Raw genomic sequence first — 21,082 nt, 5'->3', positions numbered from 1 at the left:
CACAGCCACATCCACACAGCACCCTGGCTGACCGCCTCCCATGGGTGTGTGGACACAGCCAGTTCCACACTGCGCCCTGCCTGCCCATCTCCCGTGGGTGAGTGGACACAGACAGATCCCCACATCGCCCAGCCTGCCCGTCTCCATCGGTGAGTGGACACAGCCAAATCATCACGGTGCCCAGCCTGCCCAACTCCGGTGGGTGAGTAGACACAGCCACATCCACACAGCACCCTGCCTGACAGTCTTCCATGGGTGTGTGGACACAGCCAGTTCCACACTACGCCCAGCCTGCCCGTCTCGGGTGGGTGTGTGGACACAGCAAGTTCCACACAGCGCCCTTCCTGTTCATCTCCCATGGGTGTGTGGACACAGCCAGATCCACACAGTGCCCTGCCTGAACGTATCCCATGGGTGTGTGGAAACAGGCAGATCCACACAGCGCCCTGCCTGCCCATCACCCGTGGGTGAGTAGACAAAGCTAGTTCCACACTGTGCCCTGCCTGCCCACCTTCCGTGGGTGAGTGGAGACAGGCACATCCACACAGCGCCCTGCCTGTCCGTCTCCGGTAGGGGTGTGGACACAGCCAGTTCCACACTGGGCCCTGCCTGCCCGTCTCCCATGGGAGTGTGGACAAGGCAGATCCACACGGCTCCCAGCCTGCCCGTCTCCCGTGGGTGTGTTGACACAGCCACATCCACACAGCACCCTGCCTGACTGTCTCCCGTGGGTGAGTAGACACAGCCAGTTCCACACTGCGCCCTGCCTGCCCGTCTCCCGTGGGTGAGTGGAGACAGCCACATCCACACATGCCCTGCCTGCACGTCTCTGGTGGGTGTGTGGACACAGCCATTTCCACACTGCGTCCTGCTTGCCCGTCACCCATGGGTGAGTGATCACAGCCAGATCCACACTGCTCCCTGCCTGCCTGTCTCCCGTGGGTGAGTGGACACAGCCAGATCGTCACGGTGCCCAGCCTGCCCATCTCGTGTGGGTGAGTGGACACAGCCACATCCACACAGCACCCTTCCTGCCAGTCTCACGTGGGTGAGTGGACACAGCCAGATCCACACAGCGCCCTGCCTGAACGTATCCCATGGGTGTGTGGAAACAGCCAGATCCACACAGCGCCCTGCCTGCCCGTCTCCCGTGGGTAAGTAGACACAGCTAGTTCCACACTGCGCCCTGCCTGCCCATATTCCGTGGGTGAGTGGGGACATCCACATCCACACAGCGCCCTGCCTGCCCGTCTCCGGTGGGGGTGTGTACACAGCCAGTTCCACACTGGGCCCTGCCTGCCCGTCACGCATGGGTGAGTGGACACAGCCAGATGTACACTGCGCCCTGCCTGCAAGTCTCCCGTGTGTGTGAGGACACAGCCAGATCCACACGGCGCCCAGCCTGCCCTTCTCCCATTGGTGTGTGGACACGGCAAGATCCACACTGCGCCCTGCCTGCCCATCTCCCATGGGTGATTGGACACAGCCACATCCACACTACGCCCTGCCTGCCCGTCTCCCATGGGTGAGTGGACACAGCCAGATCCACACTGCGACCTGCCTGCCAGTCTCCCATGGGTGAGTGGACACAGCCACATCCACACTGCGCCCTGCCTGCCCGTCTCCCATGGGTGAGTGGACACAGCCACATCCACACTGCGCCCTGCCTGCCCGTCTCCCGTGGGTGTGTGGACACGGCAAGATCCAAACTGCGCCCTGCCTAACTGTCTCCCATGGGTGCGTGGACACAGCCAGTTCCACACAGAGTCCTACCTGCACGTCTCCGGTGCGTGTGTTGACACAGCCAGTTCCACACTGTGCCCTGCCTGTTCATCACCCATGGGTGAGTGGACTCAGCCAGATCCACACTGCGCCCTGCCTGCCCATCTCCCGTGGGTGAGTGGACACAGCCAGATCCACACGGCGAACAGCCTGCCCGTCTCCCATGGTTGAGTGGACACAGCCACATCCACACTGCGCCCTGCCTGACCGTCTCCCTTGGGTTTTTGGACACAGCCACATCCACACGACGCCCTGCCTGCCCATCTCCCGTGAGTAAGTGGACACAGCCAGTTCCACACAGAGCCCTGCCTGCCCATCTCCTTTTGGTGAGTGGACACCTCCACATCCGTACTGCGCCCTGCATGCCCGTCTCCCATGGGTGAGTGGACACAGCCAGTTCCACACTGCGCCTAGCCTGCCCGTCACCCATGGGTGAGTGGACACAGCTAGATCCACACTGCGCCCGGCCTGCTCGTCTCCCGTGCTTGTGTGGACACAGTCAATTCCACACAGAGCACTGCCTGACCGTCTCCCGTAGGTGTGTGGACATAGCCAGTTCCACACTGCGCTCTGCCTTCTCGTCACCCATGCGTGAGTGGACACAGCCAGATGTACACTGCGTCCTGCATGCCCGTCTCCCGTTTGTGTGTGGACACAGCCAGATCCACACGGCTCCCAGCCTGCCCGTCTCCCGTGGGTGTGTTGACACAGCCACATCCACACAGCACCCTGCCTGACCATCTCCCGTGGGTGAGTAGACACAGCCAGTTCCACACTGCGCCCTGCCTGCCCATCTCCCATGGGTGAGTGGACACAGCCAGTTCCACACTGCGCCCTGCCTGCCAGTCTCCTGTGGGTGAGTGGAGATAGCCACATCCACACAGCACCCTGCCTGCCCGTCTCTTGTGGGTGTGTGTACACAGCCATTTCCGAACTGCGCCCTGCTTGCCCGTCAACCATGTGTGAGTGGACACAGCCAGATCCACACAGCACCCTGCCTGCCCGTCTCCGGTGGGTGTGTGGACACAGCCATATCCACACAGCGACCTGCCTGCCCGTCTCCCATGGGTGAGTGGACACAGACAGATCTACACAGTGCCCTGCATGCCCGTCGCCGGTGGGTGTGTGGACACAGCCAGATCCACACAGCGCCCTGCCTGCCCGTCTCCCATGGGTGAGTGGACACAGCCAGATCCACACAGCGCCCTGCCTGCCCGTCTCTGGTGGGTGTGTGGACACAGCCAGATCCACACAGCGCCCTGCCTGCCCATCTCCCATGACTGTGTCGACACAACCAGATCCACACGGCGCCCAGCCTGCCCGAATCCCGTGGGTGAGTGGACACAGCCACATCCGCACAGCACCCTGGCTGACCGTCTCACATGGGTGTGTGGACACAGCCAGTTCCACACAGCGCCCTGCCTGCCCGTCTGCCGTGTGTGAGTGGACAGAGCCAGATCCACATAGCGCCCTCCGTGCCCGTCTCCCGTGAGTGTGTGTACACAGCAACTTCCACACGGCGCCCAGCCTGCCCATCTCCCATGCGTGAGTGGACACAGCCACATCCACACAGTGCCCTTCCTGCCCGTCTACCGTGGGTCAGTGGAAACAGCCAGATCTACACTGCGCCCTGCCTTCCCGTCTCCCGTGGGTGAGTGGACACAGCCACATCCACACTGCGCCCTGCCTCCACGTCTCCCGTGGGTGTGTGGACACGGCAAGATCGACACTGTGCCCTGCCTCCCTGTCTCCTGTGGGTGAGTGGACACAGCCAGTTCCACACAGCGCCCTGCCTGACCGTATCCCATGGGTAAGTGGACACACCCAGATCCAAACAGCGCCCTGCCTTCCCGTCTCCGGTGGGTGTGTGGACAAAGCCAGATCCACACAGACCTCTGCCTGCCCATCACCCATGGGTGAGTGGACAGAGTCAGATCGACACTGCGCCCTGCCTGCCTGTCTCCCGTGGGTGAGTGGAAACAGCAGGATCCACACTGCGCGCTGCCTGCTCATCACCCGTGGGTGAGTGGACAGAGCCAGATACACACGGCGCCCAGCCTGCCCATCTCCCATTGTTGAGTGGACACAGCCACATCCACAAAGCACCTTGCCTGACCATCTCCCATGGGTGTGTGGACACAGCCAGTTCCACACAGCGCACTACCTGCCCGTCTCCGGTGGGTGTGTGGACAGAGCAAGTTCCACACTGCGCTCTGCCTGCCCGTCTCCCGTGGGTGAGTGGACACAGCCACATCCACACTGCGCCCTGCCTCCCGTTTACCGTGGGTGTGTGGACACACCAGTTCCACACTGCGCCCTGTCTGCCCGACAACCCTGGGTGAGTGGAACCAGCCAGTTCAACACTGGGCCCTGCCTGCCCATCTCCCATGAGTGTGTGGACACGGCAAGATCCACACTGTGCCCTACCTGCCCGTCTCCTGTGGTTGAGTGGACACAGCCAGTTCCACACTGCGCCCTGCCTGCCCGTCCCCCGTGGGTGAGTAGACACAGGCAGATCCATACAGCGCCCTGCCTGCCCGTCTCCCGTGGGTGAGTAGACACAGCCAGATCCACACAGTGCTGCGACCTGCCTGCCCGTCTCCCATGGGTTAGTGGACATAGCCAGATCCTCACAGTGCCCTGCCTGCCCGTCTCTCATGAGTGTGTCGACACAACCAGATCCACACGGCGCCCAGCCTGCACGTCTCCCATGGGTGTGTGGACACAGCCAGATACACACAGCGCCCTGCCTGCCCGTCGCCTGTGGGTGAGTGGACACAGCCAGATCCACACTGCACCCTGCCTGCCCGTCTCCCAAGGGTGAGTGGACACAGCCAGATACACACAGCACCCTGCCTGCCCGTCTCCCATGGGTATGTGGACACGGCCAGAACCACACTGCACTCTGCATGACCGACTCCCGTGGGTGTGTAGACACAGCGAGTCCCACACAGAACCCTGCCTGGCAGTCTCCCATGGGTGTGTGCACACAGCTGGATCCACACGACGCCCAGCCTGCCCGTCTCCCATGGGTGTGTGGACACAGTCAGATGCACATGGCACCCAGCCTGTCCGTCTCCAGTGAGTGAGTGGACACAGCCAGATCTACACTGCGCCCTGCCTGCCCATCTACTGTGGGTGTGTGGTCACAGCCAGTTGCACACAGTGCCCTGCCTGCCCGTCTCCAGTGCGTGTGTGGACACAGCCAGTTCCACACTGCGCCCTGCCTGACCGTATCCCATGGGTGTGTGGAAACAGCCAGATCCACTCAATGCCCTGCCTGCCCATTTCCCGTGGGTGAGTAGACACTGCCATTTCCACACTGCGCCCTGCCTGCCCATCTTCCGTGGCTGAGTGAAGAAAGGCACATCCACACAGAGTCCTGCCTGCCCGTCTCTGGTGGTGGTTGTGGACACTGCCAGTTCCAAACAGCGCCCTGCCTGCCCGTCACAGATGTGTGAATGGACACAGCCACATATACACTGCGCCCTGCCTGCCAGTCTCCCGTGGGTGTGTGGATACGGCAAGATCCACACTGCGGCCTTCCTGCCAGTCTCCCGTGTGCGAGTGGGCACAGCCACATCTATACTGCGCCCTGCCTGCCCGTCTGCTGTGTGTGAGTGGACACAGCCAGATCCGCACTGCGCCCTGCCTGACCGTCTGCCGTGGGTCAGTGGACATAGCCAGATCCACACAGCACCCTCTCTGCACGTCTCCCGTGGGTGAGTGGACACAGCCAGATCCACACTGCGACCTGCCTGCCTGTCTCCCGTGGGTGAGTGGACACAGCCAGATCCGCACTGCGCCCTGCCTGACCGTCTGCCGTGGGTCAGTGGACATAGCCAGATCCACACAGCACCCTCTCTGCACGTCTCCCGTGGGTGAGTGGACACAGCCAGATCCACACTGCGACCTGCCTGCCTGTCTCCCGTGGGTGAGTGGACACAGCCAGATCCGCACTGCGCCCTCACTGCCCGTCTCCCGTTGGTGAGTGGACACAGCCAGATCCGCAATGCGCCCTGCCTGCCCGTCTGAAGTGGGTGAGGGTACACAGCCAGATCCGCACTGCGCTCTGCCTGCCCGTCTGCCGTGGGTCAGTGGACATAGCCAGATCCACACAACACCCTCTCTGCCCGTCTTCCGTGGGTGAGTGGACACAGCCAGATCCACACTGCGCCTTGCCTGCCCGTCTCCCGAGGGTGAGTGGACACAGCCAGATCCATACTGCACCCTGCCTGACCGTCTGCCGTGGGTGAGTGGACACAGCCAGATCCGCACTGCGCCCTGCCTGCCCATCTCCCATGGGTGAGTGGAAACAGCCAGATCCGCACTGCGCCCTGCCTGCCCGTCTCCCATGGGTGAGTGGACACAGCCAGATCCGCACTGCGCCCTGCCTGCCCTTCTGCCGTGGGTCAGTGGATATACCCAGATCCACACAACACCCTCTCTGCCCGTCTCCCGTGGGTCAGTGGACACAGCCAGATCCGCACTGCGCCCTGCCTGCTCGTCTCCCGTGGGTAGTGGACAGAGCCAGATCCGCACAGGCCCTGCCTGCCCGTCTGCCGAGGGTGAGTGGACACAGCCAGATCCGCACTGCGCCCTGCCTGCCCGTCTGCCGTGGGTCGGTGGACATAGCCAGATCCACACAGCACTCTCTCTGCCCGTCTCCCGTGGGTGAGTGGACACAGCCAGATCCACACTGCGCCTTGCCTACCCATCTCCGTGGGTGAGTGGACACAGCCAGATCCGCACTGCGCCCAGCCTGCCCGTCTCCCGTGGGTGAGTGGACACAGCCAGATCTGCACTGAGCCCTGCCTGCCCGTCTCCCGTGGGTGAGTGGACACAGCCAGATCCGCACTGCGCCTTGCCTGCCCGTCTGCCGTGGGTCAGTAACATAGCCAGATCCACACAGCACCCTCTCTGCCCGTCTCCCATGGGTGAGTGGACACAGCCAGATCCGCACTGCGCCATGCCTGCCCGTCTGCCGTGGGTAAGTGGACATAGCCAGATCCACACAGCACCCTCTCTGCCCGTCTGCCGTGGGTGAGCGGACACAGCCAGATCCACACTGAGCTCTCACTGCTCGTCTCCCGTGAGTGAGTGGATACAGCCAGATCCACACTGAGTCCTCACTGCCCGTCTCTTGTGGGTGAGTGGACACAGCCAGATCCACACTGAGCCCTCACTGCCCGTCTCTTGTGGGTGAGTGGACACAGCCAGATCCGCACTGCGCCCTGCCTGACCGTATGCCGTGGGTGAGTGGACACAGCCAGATCCGCAATGCTCCCTGCCTGCCCGTCTGCGGTGGGTGAGTGGACACAGCCAGATCCGCACTGAGCCCTGCCTGCCCGTCTGCCGTTGGTGAGTGGACACAGCCAGATCCGCACTGCGCCCTGCCTGCCCGTCTGCCGTGGGTCAGTGGACATAGCCAGATCCACACAGCACACTCTCTGCCGTCTCCCGAAGGTGAGTGGACACAGCCAGATACACACAGCACCCTCTCTGCCCGTCTCCCATCGGTGAGTGGACACAGCCAGATCCACACTGCGCCCTGCCTGCCCGTATGCCATGGGTCAGTGAACACAGCCAGATCCACACAGCACCCTGTGTGCCCGTCTCCCGTGGGTGAGTGGACACAGCCAGATCCACACTGCACCTTGCCTGCCCGTCTCCCGTGGGTGAATGGACACAGCCAGATCCGCACTGCGCCTTGCCTGCCCATCTGCCGTGGGTCAGTGGACATAGCCAGATCCACACAGCAACCTCTCTGCCCGTCTCCCGTGGGTGAGTGGACACAGCCAGATCCGCATTGCGCTCTGCCTGCCCGTCTGCCGTGGGTCAGTGGGCACAGCCAGATCCACACTGTGCACTCACTGCCCGTCTCCCGTGAGTGAGTGGACACAGCCAGATCCACACTGAGCCCTCACTGCTCGTCTCCCGTGAGTGAGTGTACACAGCCAGATCCACACTGAGCTCTCACTGCTCGTCTCCCGTGAGTGAGTGGACACAGCCAGATCCACACTGCGCCCTCACTGCCCATCTACCCCGGGTGTGTGGACACAGCCAGATCCACACTGTGCCCTGCCTGCCCGTCTTCCGTGGGTCAGTGGACATAGCCAGATCCACACAGCACCCTTTCTGCCCGTCTCCTGTGGGTGAATGCACACAGCCAAATCCACACTGCGCCTTGCCTGCCTGTCTCTAGTGGGTGAGTGCACACAGCCAGATCCGCCCTGCGCCTTCCCTGCCCGTCTGTCGTGGGTGAGTGGACACAGCTAGATCCGCACTGCGCCCTGCCTGCCCGTCTGCCGTAGGTCAGTGGACATAGCCAGATCCACACAGCACCCTCTCTGCCCATCTCCCGTGGGTGAGTGGACACAGCCAGATCCACACTGCGCCTTGCCTGCACGTCTCCCGTGGGTGAGTGGACACAACGAGATCCGCAATGCGCCCTACCTGCCCGTCTGCCGTGGGTGAGTGGACACAGCCAGATCCACACTGCGCCCTGCCAGCCCGTCTGCCGTGGGTCAGTGGACACAGCCAGATCCACACAGCACCCTCTCTGCCCGTCTCCCGTCGGTGAGTGGACACAGCCAGATCCACACTGTGCCTTTCCTGCCAGTCTCCCGTGGGTGAGTTTACACAGCCAGATCCGCACTGCGCCCTGCCTGCCCGTCTCCCGTGGGTAGTGGACACAGCCAGATCCGCACAGGCCCTGCCTGCCCGTCTGCCGTGGGTGAGTGGACACAGCCAGATCCGCAGTGCACCCTGCCTGCCCGTCTGCCGTGAGTCAGTGGACATAGCCAGATCCACACAACACCCTCTCTGCCCGTCTCCCGTGGGTGAGTGTACATAGCCAGATCTGCACTGCGCCTTGCCTGACCGTCTCCCGTGGGTTGTGGACAGAACCAGATCCGCACAGGCCTTGCCTGCCCGTCTGCCGTGGGTGAGTGGACACAGCCAGATCCGCACTGCGCCCTGCCTGCCAGTTTGCCGTGAGTCAGTGGACATAGCCAGATCCACACAACACCCTCTCTGCCCGTCTCCCGTGGGTTAGTGGACACAGCCAGATCCACACTGAGCCCTCACTGCTCGTCTCCCGTGAGTGAGTGTACACAGCCAGATCCACACTGAGCTCTCACTGCTCGTCTCCCGTGAGTGAGTGGACACAGCCAGATCCACACTGCGCCCTCACTGCCCATCTACCCCGGGTGTGTGGACACAGCCAGATCCACACTGTGCCCTGCCTGCCCGTCTTCCGTGGGTCAGTGGACATAGCCAGATCCACACAGCACCCTTTCTGCCCGTCTCCTGTGGGTGAATGCACACAGCCAAATCCACACTGCGCCTTGCCTGCCTGTCTCTAGTGGGTGAGTGCACACAGCCAGATCCGCCCTGCGCCTTCCCTGCCCGTCTGTCGTGGGTGAGTGGACACAGCTAGATCCGCACTGCGCCCTGCCTGCCCGTCTGCCGTAGGTCAGTGGACATAGCCAGATCCACACAGCACCCTCTCTGCCCATCTCCCGTGGGTGAGTGGACACAGCCAGATCCACACTGCGCCTTGCCTGCACGTCTCCCGTGGGTGAGTGGACACAACGAGATCCGCAATGCGCCCTACCTGCCCGTCTGCCGTGGGTGAGTGGACACAGCCAGATCCACACTGCGCCCTGCCAGCCCGTCTGCCGTGGGTCAGTGGACACAGCCAGATCCACACAGCACCCTCTCTGCCCGTCTCCCGTCGGTGAGTGGACACAGCCAGATCCACACTGTGCCTTTCCTGCCAGTCTCCCGTGGGTGAGTTTACACAGCCAGATCCGCACTGCGCCCTGCCTGCCCGTCTCCCGTGGGTAGTGGACACAGCCAGATCCGCACAGGCCCTGCCTGCCCGTCTGCCGTGGGTGAGTGGACACAGCCAGATCCGCAGTGCACCCTGCCTGCCCGTCTGCCGTGAGTCAGTGGACATAGCCAGATCCACACAACACCCTCTCTGCCCGTCTCCCGTGGGTGAGTGTACATAGCCAGATCTGCACTGCGCCTTGCCTGACCGTCTCCCGTGGGTTGTGGACAGAACCAGATCCGCACAGGCCTTGCCTGCCCGTCTGCCGTGGGTGAGTGGACACAGCCAGATCCGCACTGCGCCCTGCCTGCCAGTTTGCCGTGAGTCAGTGGACATAGCCAGATCCAAACAACACCCTCTCTGCCCGTCTCCCGTGGGTTAGTGGACACAGCCAGATCCGCACTGAGCTCTCACTGCACGTCTCCCGTGAGTGAGTGGATACTGCCAGATCCACACTGAGCCCTCACTACCCGTCTCCCGTGGGTGAGTGGACACAGACTGATCCGCAATGAGCCCTGCCTGCCTGTATGCCGTGGGTGAGTGGACACAGCCAGATTTGCACTGCACCCTGCCTGCCTGTCTGCCGTGGGTGAGTGGACACAGCCAGATCCGCACTACGCCCTTCCTGCCCGTCTGCCGTGGGTCAGTGGACATAGCCAGATCCGCACAGCACACTCTCTGCCCATCTCCCGTGGGTGAGTAGACACAGGCAGATCCACAATGCGCCTTGCCTGCCTGTCTCCCGTTGGTGAGTGGACACAGCCAGATCCGCACTGCGCCCTGCCTTCCTGTCTGCCGTGGGTGAGTGGACACAGTCAGATCCGCACTACGCCCTGCCTGCCCGTCTGCCGTGGGTCAGTGGACATAGCCAGATCCACACAGCACACTCTCTGCCCGTCTCCCGAGGGTGAGTGGACACAGCCAGATACACACAACACCCTCTCTGCCCGTCTCCCGTGGGTGAGTGGACACAGCCAGATCCACACTGCGCCCTGCCTGCCCGTCTGCCGTGGGTCAGTGGACACAGCCAGATCCACACAGCACCCTCCCTTCCCGTCTCCCGTGGGAGAGTGGACACAGCCAGAACCACACTGCGCCTTGCCTGCCCGTCTCCCGTGGGTGAGTGGACACAGCCAGATCCGCACTGCGCCCTGCCTGCCCATCTGCCGTGGGTGAGTGGACACAGCCAGATCCGCACTGCGCCCTGTCTGGCCGTCTGCCGTGGGTGAGTGGACACAGCCAGATCCGCACTGCGCCCTGCCTGCCCGTCTGCCGTGGGTCAGTGGACATAGCCAGATACACAGCACCCTCTCTACCCGTCTCTCATGGGTGAGTGGACACAGCCAGATCCGCACTGTGCCCTGCCTGCCCGTCTGCCCTTGTCAGTGGACATAGCCAGATACACATAGCACCCTCTCTGCCCGTCTCCCATGGGTGAGTGGACAGAGCCAGATTCACACTGCGCCTTGCCTGCCCGTCTGCCGTGGGGGAGTGGACACAGCCGGATCCGCACTGCGCCCTGCCTGCCCGTCTGCCGTGGGTCAGTAGACACAGCTATATCCACACAGCACCCTCTCTGCCCGTCTCCCGTGGGTGAGTGGACATAGCCAGATCCACACTTCGCACTCACTGCCCGTCTCCCGTGGGAGTGTGAATACAGCCAATTCCACACTGTGCCCTGCCTTCTCGTCACCCGTGGATGAGTGGACACAGCCAGATCCACACTGTGCACTCACTGTCTGTCTCCCGTGAGTGAGTGGACACAGCCAGATCCACACTGAGTCCTCACTGCCAGTCTCCTGTGAGTGAGTGGACACAGCCAGATCCACACTAAGCTCTCACTGCTCGTCTCCCGTGAGTGAGTGGACACAGCCAGATCCAAACTGAGCCCTCACTGCCCGTCTCCCGTGGGTGAGTGGACACAGACAGATCCGCACTCCGCCCTGCCTGTCCATCTTCCGTGGGTGAGTGGACACAGCCAGATCCGCAATGCGCCCTGCCTGCCTGTCTTCTGTAGGTGAGTGGACACAGACAGATCCGCACTGCGCCCTACCTGCCCATGTGCCGTGGGTCAGTGGACATAGCCAGATCCACACAGCACCCTCTCTGCCCGTCTCCCGTGGGTGAGTGGACACAGCCAGATCCACACTGCGCCTTGCCTGCCAGTCTGCCGTGGGTGAATGGACACAGCCAGATCCGCACTGCGCCTTGCCTGCCCGTCTGCCGTGGGTCAGTAACATAGCCAGATCCACACAGCACCATCTCTGCCCGTCTCCCGTGGGTTAGTGGACACAGCCAGATCCGCACTGCGCCATGCCTGCCCGTCTGCCGTGGGTCAGTGGACATAGCCAGATCCACACAGCACCCTCTCTGCCCGTCTGCCGTGTGTGAGCGGACACAGCCAGATCCACACTGAGCTCTCACTGCTCGTCTCCCGTGAGTGAGTGGATACAGCCAGATCCACACTGAGCCCTCACTGCCCGTCTCTTCTGGGTTAGTGAACACAGACAGTTCCGCACTGCGCCCTGCCTGCCCGTATGCCGTGGGTGAGTGGACACAGCCAGATCCGCACTGCGCCCTGCCTGCCCGTCTGCCGTGGGTGAGTGGACACAGCCAGATCCGCAATGCGCCCTGCCTGCCCATCTCCCGTGGGTGAGTGGACATAGCCAGATCCACACAGCACACTCTCTGCCCGTCTCCCGAGGGTGAGTGGACACAGCCAGATACACACAGCACCCTCTCTGCACGTCTCCCATCGGTGAGTGGACACAGCCAGATCCACACTGCGCCCTGCCTGCTCGTCTGCCGTGGGTCAGTGAACACAGCAGATCCACACAGCACCCTCTCTGCCCGTCTCCCGTGGGTGAGTGGACACAGCCAGATCCAAACTGCGCCCTGCCTGCCCGTCACTCGTGGGTGAGTGGACACAGCCAGATCCGCACTGCGCCCTGCCTGTTCGTCTCCCGTGGGTGAGTGGACACAGCCAGATCCGCACTGCGCCCTGCCTGACCGTCTGCCGTGGGTGAGTGGACACAGCCAGATTCGCACTGCTCCCTGCCTGCCCGTATGCCGTTGGTCAGTGGACATAGCCAGATCCACACAGCACCCTCTCTGCCCGTCTCCCGTGGGTGAGTGGACACAGCCAGATCCACACTGCGCCTTTCCTGCCCTTCACCCGTGGGTGAGTGGACACAGCCAGATCCGCACTGCGCCTTGCCTGCCCATCTGCCGTCGGTCAGTGGACATAGCCAGATCCACACAGCAACCTCACTGCCCGTCTCCCATGGGTGAGTGGACACAGCCAGATCCGCATTGCGCCCTGCCTGCCCGTCTGCCGTGGGTAAGTGGGCACAGCCAGATCCACACAGCACCCTCTCTGCCCGTCTCCCGTGGGTGAGTGGACACAGCCAGAACCACACTGCGCCTTGCCTGCCTATCTCCCGTGGGTGAGTGGACACAGCCAGATCCGCACTGCGCCCTGCCTGACCGTCTGCCCTGGGTGAGTGGACACAGCCAGATCGGCACTGCGCCCTGCCTGCCCGTCTGCCGTGGGTCAGTGGACATAGCCAGATCCACACAGCACCCTCTCTGCCGTCTCCCGTGGGTGAGTGGACACAGCCAGTTCCGCACTGCGCCCTGCCTGCCCGTCTGCCGTGGGTGAGTGGACACAGCCAGGTCCTCACTGGGCCTTACCTGCCCATCTCCCGTGGGTGAGTGGACACATCCAGATCCGCACTGCGCCATGCCTGACCATCTGCCGTGGGTGAGTGGACACAGCCAGATCCGCACTGCGCCCTGCCTGCCCGTCTCCCGTGGGTGAGTGGAAACAGCCAGATCCGCACTGCGCCCTGCCTGCCCGTCTCCCGTGGGTGAGTGGACACAGCCAGATCCGCACTGCCCCCTGCCTGCCCGTCTCCCGTGGGTGAGTGGACACAGCCAGATCCGAACTGCACCCTGCCTGCCCGTCTCCCATTGGTGAGTAGACACAGCCAGATCCGCACTGCGCCTTGCATGCCCATCTCCCGTGGGAGAGTGGATACAGCCAGATCTGCACTGCGCCCTGCCTGCCCTTCTGCCGTGGGTCAGTGGACATACCCAGATCCACACAACACCCTCTCTGCCCGTCTCCCGTGGGTCAGTGGACACAGCCAGATCCGCACTGCGCCCTGCCTGCCCGTCTCCCGTGTGTAGTGGACAGAGCCAGATCCGCACTGGCCCTGCCATCCCGTCTGCCGTGGGTGAGTGGACACAGCCAGATCCGCACTGCGCCCTGCCTGCCCGTCTGCCGTGAGTCAGTGGATATAGCCAGATCCACACAACACCCTCTCTGTCCATCTCCCGTGGGTGAGTGGACACAGCCAGATCCGCACTGCGCACTGCCTGCCCGTCTCCCGTTGGTGAGTGGACACAGCCAGATCCGCAATGCGCCCTGCCTGCCTGTCTGCTGTGGGTGAGTGGACACAGCCAGATCCACACTGCGCCCTGCCTGCCCGTCTGCCGTGGGTGAGTGGACACAGCCAGATCCGCACTGCGCCCTGCCTTCCCGTCTCCCGTGGGTGAGTGGACACAGCCAGATCCGCACTGCGCCTTGCCTGCCCGTCTGCCGTGGGTCAGTAATATAGCCAGATCCACACAGCACCCTCTCTGCCCGTCTCCCATGGGTGAGTGGACACAGCCAGATCCGCACTGCGCCATGCCTGCCCGTCTGCCGTGGGTCAGTGGACATAGCCAGATCCACACAGCACCCTCTCTGCCCGTCTGCCTTGGGTGAGCGGACACAGCCAGATCCACACTGAGCTCTCACTGCTCTTCTCCCGTGAGTGAGTGGATACAGCCAGATCCACACTGAGCCCTCACTGCCCGTCTCTTGTGGGTGAGTGGACACAGACAGATCCGCACTGCGCCCTGCCTGCCCGTATGCCGTGGGTGAGTGGACACAGCCAGATCCGCACTGCGCCCTGCCTGCCCGTCTGCCGTGGGTGAGTGGACACAGCCAGATCCGCAATGCTCCCTGCCTGCCCGTCTGCGGTGGGTGAGTGGACACAGCCAGATCCGCACTGAGCCCTGCCTCCCCGTCTGCCGTTGGTGAGTGGACACAGCCAGATCCGCACTGCGCCCTGCCTGCCCGTCTGCCGTGGGTCAGTGGACATAGCCAGATCCACACAGCACACTCTCTGCCCGTCTCCCGAAGGTGAGTGGACAGAGACAGATACACACAGCACCCTCTCTGCCCGTCTCTCATGGGTGAGTGGACACAGCCAGATCCGCACTGTGCCCTGCCTGCCCGTCTGCCCTGGGTCAGTGGACATAGCCAGATACACATAGCACCCTCTCTGCCCGTCTCCCATGGGTGAGTGGACAGAGCCAGATTCACACTGCGCCTTGCCTGCCCGTCTGCCATGGGTGAGTGGACACAGCCGGATCCGCACTGCACCCTGCCTGCCCGTCTGCCGTGGGTCAGTGGACACAGCTATATCCACACAGCACCCTCTCTGCCCGTCTCCCGTGGGTGAGTGGACATAGCCAGATCCACACTTCGCACTCACTGCCCGTCTCCCGTGGGAGTGTGAACACAGCCAATTCCACACTGTGCCCTGCCTTCCCGTCACCCGTGGATGAGTGGACACAGCCAGATCCACACTGTGCACTCACTGTCCGTCTCCCGTGAGTGAGTGGACACAGCCAGATCCACCCTGAGCCCTCACTGCCCGTCTCCCGTGGGTGAGTGGACACAGACAGATCCGCACTGCGCCCTGCCTGTCCATCTTCCGTGGGTGAGTGGACACAGCCAGATCCGCAATGCGCCCTGCCTGCCTGTCTTCTGTAGGTGAGTGGACACATCCAGATCCGCACTGCGCCCTACCTGCCATCTGCCGTGGGTCAGTGGACATAGCCAGATCCACACAGCACCCTCTCTGCCCGTCTCCCGTGGGTGAGTGGACACAGCCAGATCCACACTGCGCCTTGCCTGCCAGTCTGCCGTGGGTGAATGGACACAGCCAGATCCGCACTGTGCCTTGCCTGCCCGTCTGCCGTGGGTCAGTAACATAGCCAGATCCACACAGCACACTCTCTGCCCGTCTCCCGTGGGTTAGTGAACACAGCCAGATCCGCACTGCGCCATGCCTGCCCGTCTGCCGTGGGTCAGTGGACATAGCCAGATCCACACAGCACCCTCTCTGCCCTTCTGCCGTGGGTGAGCGGATACAGCCAGATCCACACTGAGCTCTCACTGCTCGTCTCCCGTGAGTGAGTGGATACAGCCAGATCCACACTGAGCCCTCACTGCCCGTCTCTTGTGGGTGAGTGGACACAGCCAGATCCACACTGCGCCCTGCCTGCCCGTCTCCCATGGGTGAGTGGACACAGCCAGATCCGCACTGTGCCTTGCCTACCCGTCTCCCGTGGGTGAGTGGACACAGCCAGATCTGCACTGCGCCCTGCCTGCCCGTCTCCCGTGGGTGAGTGGACACAGCCAGATCCGCACTGCACCCTGCCTGCCCGTCTGCCGTGGGTCAGTGGACATAGCCAGATCCACACAGCACCCTCTCTGCCCGTCTCCCATGGGTGAGTGGACACCGCCAGATCCACACTGCGCCCTGCCTGCCCGTCTCCCATGGGTGAGTGGACACAGCCAGATCCGCACTGTGCCTTGCCTGCCCGTCTCCCGTGGGTGAGTGGACACAGCCAGATCTGCACTGCGCCCTCCCTGCCCGTCTCCTGTGGGTGAGTGGACACAGCGAGATCCGCACTGCGCCCTGCCTGCCCGTCTCCCGTGGGTGAGTGGACACAGCCAGATCCACAGTGCACCCAGCTTGCCCGTCTCCCGTGGGTGAGTGGACACAGCCAGATCCACACTGCGCCTTGCCTGCCCGTCTCCCGTGGGTGAGTGGACACAGCCAGATCCAAACTGCGCCCTGCCTGCCCGTCTCCCGTGGGTGAGTGGACACAGCCAGATCTGCACTGCGCCCTGCCTGCCCGTCTCCCGTGGGTTTGTGGACACAGCCAGATCCGCACTGTGCCCTGCCTGCCGGTCTGCCGTGGGTGATTGGACACAGCCAGATCCGCACTGCGCCCTGCTTGCCGGTCTGCCGTGGGTGAGTGGACATAGCCAGATCCAAACAGCACCCTCACTGCCCGTCTCCCGTGGGTGAGTGGACACAGCCAGATCCACACTGTGCCCTGCCTGCCCGTCTCCCGTGAGAGAGTGGACACAGCCAGATCTGCACTGCGCCCTGCCTGACCGTCTCCCGTGGGTGAGTGGACACAGCCAGATCCGCACTGCGCCCTGACTGATCGTCTGCCGTGGGTTTCTGGACACAGCCAGATTCGCACTGTGCCCTGCCTGCCGGTCTGCCGTGGGTGATTGGACACAACCAGATCCGCACTGCGCCCTGCTTGCCGGTCTGCCGTGGGTGAGTGGACATAGCCAGATCCAAACAGCATCCTCTCTGCCCGTCTCCCGTGGTTGAGTGGATACAGCCAGATCCACACTGCGCCTTGCCTGCCCATCTCCCGTGGGTGAGTGGACACAGCCAGATCCCCACTGCGCCCTGCCTGCCCGTCTCCCGTGTGTGAGTGGACACACCAGATCTGCACTGCGCCCTGCCTCACCGTCTGCCGTGGGTGAGTGGACACAGCCAGATCCGCACAGCGCCCTGCCTGCCCGTCTGCCGTGGGTCAGTGGACATAGCCAGATCCACACAGCACCCTCTCTTCCCGTCTCCCGTGGGTGAGTGGACACAGCCAGATCCATACTGCGCCTTGCCTGCCCGTCTACCGAGGGTGAGTGGACACCGCCAGATCCGCACTGCGCCCTTCCTGCCCGTCTTCCTTTGGTCAGTGGACATAGCCAGATCCACACAGCTCCCTCTCTTTCCGTCTCCTGTGGGTGAGTGGACACAGCCAGATCCACACTGTGCCTTGCCTACCCATCTCCAGTGGGTGAGTGGACACAGCCAGATCCTCACTGTGCCCTGACTGACCGTCTGCCGTGGGAGAGTGGACACAGCCAGATCCGCACTGCGCCCTGCCTGCCCGTCTGCCGAGTGTGATTGGACACAGCCAGATCCGCACTGCGCCCTGCCTGCCCGTCTGCCGTGGGTCAGTGGACATAGCCAGATCCACACAGCACCCTCTCTGCCCGTCTCCCGTGGGTGAGTGGACACAGCCAGATCCGCACTGCGCCCTGCCTGCCCGTCTCCCGTGGGTCAGTAGACACAGCCAAATCTGCACTGCGCCCTGCCTGACAGTCTGCCGTGCGTGAGTGGACACAGCCAGATCCGCACTGCGCCCTGACTGCCCGTCTGCCGTGGGTCAGTGGACATAGCCAGATCCACACAGCACCCTCTCTGCTCATCTGCCGTGGGTGAGTGGACACAGCCAGATCCGCAGTGCCCCCTGCCTGACCGTCTCCCGTGGGTGAGTGGACACAGCCAGATCCGCACTGCGCCCTGCCTCACCGTCTGCCATGGGTGAGTGGACACAGCCAGATCCGCACAACGCCCTGCCTGCCTGTCTGCCATGGGTCAGTGGACATAGCCAGATCCACACAGCACCCTCTCTGCCCGTCTCCCGTGGGTGAGTGGACACAACCAGATCCACACTGCGCCTTGCCTGCCCGTCTCCCGAGGGTGAGTGGACACAGCCAGAACCGCACTGCGTCCTGCCTGCCCGTCTTCCGTGGGTCAGTGGACATAGCCAGATGCACACAGCTCCCTCTCTGCCTGTCTCCTGTGGGTGAGTGGACACAGCCAGATCCACACTGTGCCTTGCCTACCCGTCTCCAGTGGGTGAGTGGTCACAGCCAGATCCGCACTGCGCCCTGACTGACCGTCTGCCGTGGTTGATTGGACACAGCCAGATCCGCACTGCGCCCTGCCTGCCCGTCTGCCGAGGGTGATTGGACACAGCCAGATCCGCACTGCGCCCTGCCTGCCCGTCTGCCGTGGGTCAGTTGACATAGCCAGGTCCACACAGCACCCTCTCTGCCCGTCTCCCGTGGGTGAGTGGACACAGCCAGATCCGCACTGCGCCTTGCCTGCTTGTCTCCCGTGGGTGAGTGGAGACAGCCAGATCCGCACTGCGCCCTGCCTGCTCATCTACCGTGGGTGAGTGGACACAGCCAGATCCGCACTGCGCCCTGCCTGCCCGTCTCCCGTGGGTGAGTGGATACAGCCAGATCCGCAGTGCGCCCTGCCTGACCGTCTCCCGTGGGTGAGTGGACACAGCCAGATCCGCACTGCGTCCTGGCTGACCGTCTGCCGTGGGTGAGTGGACACAGCCAGATCCGCACTGCGCCCTGCCTGCCGGTCTGCCGTGGGTGATTGGACACAGCCAGATCCGCACTGCGCCCTGCTTGCCGGTCTGCCGTGGGTCAGTGGACATAGCCAGATCCAAACAGCATCCTCTCTGCCCGTCTTCCGTGGGTGAGTGGACACAGCCAGATCCGCACTGCGCCCTGCCTGACCGTCTGCCGTGGGTGAGTGGACACAGCCAGATCCGCACTGCGCCCTGCCTGCCCGTCTGCCGAGCGTGATTGGCCACAGCCAGATCCGCACTGCGTCCTGCCTGCCCGTCTGCCGTGGGTCAGTGGGCATAGTCAGATCCACACAGCACCCTCTCTGCCCGTCTCCCGTGGGTGAATGAACACAGCCATATCCACACTGCGCCTTGCCTGCCTGTCTCCAGTGGGTGAGTGGACACAGCCAGATCCGCACTGCACCTGCCTGCCCGTCTCTTGTGGGTGAGTGGACACAGCCAAATCCGCACTGTGCCCTGCCTGCCTGTCTCCCGTGGGTGAGTGGACACAGCCAGATCCGCACTGCACCTTGCCTGCCCATCTCCCGTGGGTGAGTGGACACAGCCAGATCCGCACTGCGCCCTGCCTGACCGTCTGCCGTGAGTCAGTGGACATAGCCAGATCCACACAGCACCATCTCTGCCAGTCTAATGTGGGTGAGTGGATACAGCAAGATCCACACGGCGCCTTGCCTACTAGTCTCCCGTGGGTGAGTGGACACAGCCAGATCCGTACTGCGCCCTGGCTGCCCATCTGCCGTGGGTCAGTGGACATAGCCAGATCCACACAGCACCCTCTCTGCCCGTCTCCCGTGGGTGAGTGGACACAGCCAGATCCGCACTGCGCCTTGCCTGCCTGTCTCCCGTGGGTGAATGGACAGAGCCAGAACCGCACTGCGCAGTGCCTGCCCGTTTCCCGTGGGTGAGTGGACACAGCCAGATCCGCACTGCGCCCTGCCTGCCCGTCTGCCGTGGGTGAGTGGACACAGCCAGATCCGCACTGCGCCCTGCCTGCCCGTCTGCCGTGGGTGAGTGGACACAGCCAGATCCGCACTGCGCCCTGCCTGCCCGTCTGTCGTTGGTCAGTGGACATAGCCAGATCCACACAGCATTCTCTCTGCCAGTCTTCCGTGGGTGAATGGATACAGCCAGATCCACACTGTGCGTTGCTTGCCCGTCTCCCGTGTTTGAGTGGACTCAGCCAGATCCGCACTGCGCCCTACCTGCCCGTCTCCCGTGGGTCCGTGGACACAGCAAGATCCACACTGCGCCCTGCCTGCCCGTCTCCCGTGGGTGAGTGGATACAGCCAGATCCGCACTGCACCCTGCATGACCGTCTGCCGTGTGTGAGTGGACACAGCCAGATCCGACTGCGCTCTGCCTGCACGACTGCCGTGGGTCAGTGGACATAGCCAGAACCACACAGCACCCTCTCTGCCCGTCTGCCGTGGGTGAGTGGACACAGCCAGATCCACACTACGCCTTGCCTGCCCGTCACCCGTGGATAAGTGGACACAGCCAGATCCGCACTGCGCCCTGCCTTGCCATCTGCCGTGGGTGAGTGGATACACCCAGATCCGCACTGCCCCCTGCCTGCCCGTCTGCCGTGGGTCAGTGGACATAGCCAGATCCACACAGCACCCTCTCTGCCGGTCTCCGGTGGGTGAGTGGACACAGCCAGATCCACACTGCGCCTTGTCTGCCCGTCTCCCGTGTGTGAGTGGACACAGCTAGATCTGCACTGTACCCTGCCTGCCCGTCTCCCGTGGGTGAGTGGACACAGCCAGATCCGCACTGTGCCTGCCTGACCATCTCCCCTGGGTGAGTGGACACAGCCAGATCCGCACTGCGCCCTGGCTGACCGTCATCTGTGGGTGAGTGGACACAACCAGATCCGCACTGCGCCCTGCCTGCCCGTCTGCTGTGGGTGAGTGGAGACAGCCAGATCCGCACTGCGCCCTGCCTACCCGTCTGCCGTGGGTCAGTGCACATAGCCTGATACATACAGCACCCTCTCTGCCCTTCTCCCGTGGGTGAGTGGACACAGCCAGATCCGCACTGCGCCCTGCCTGCCCATCTGCCGTGGGTGAGTGGACACAGCCAGATCCGTACTGCGCCCTGCCTGCCCTTCTGCCGTGGGTGAGTGGCCACAGCCAGATCCGC

The sequence above is a fragment of the Microcebus murinus genome, unplaced genomic scaffold (assembly GCF_040939455.1).
Source record: "Microcebus murinus isolate Inina unplaced genomic scaffold, M.murinus_Inina_mat1.0 scaf009_hap2_Mmur4.0, whole genome shotgun sequence".
NCBI lineage: Eukaryota > Metazoa > Chordata > Mammalia > Primates > Cheirogaleidae > Microcebus > Microcebus murinus.
The sequence above is the reverse complement of the archived record's forward strand: the minus strand, read 5'-3'. Positions refer to the sequence as shown.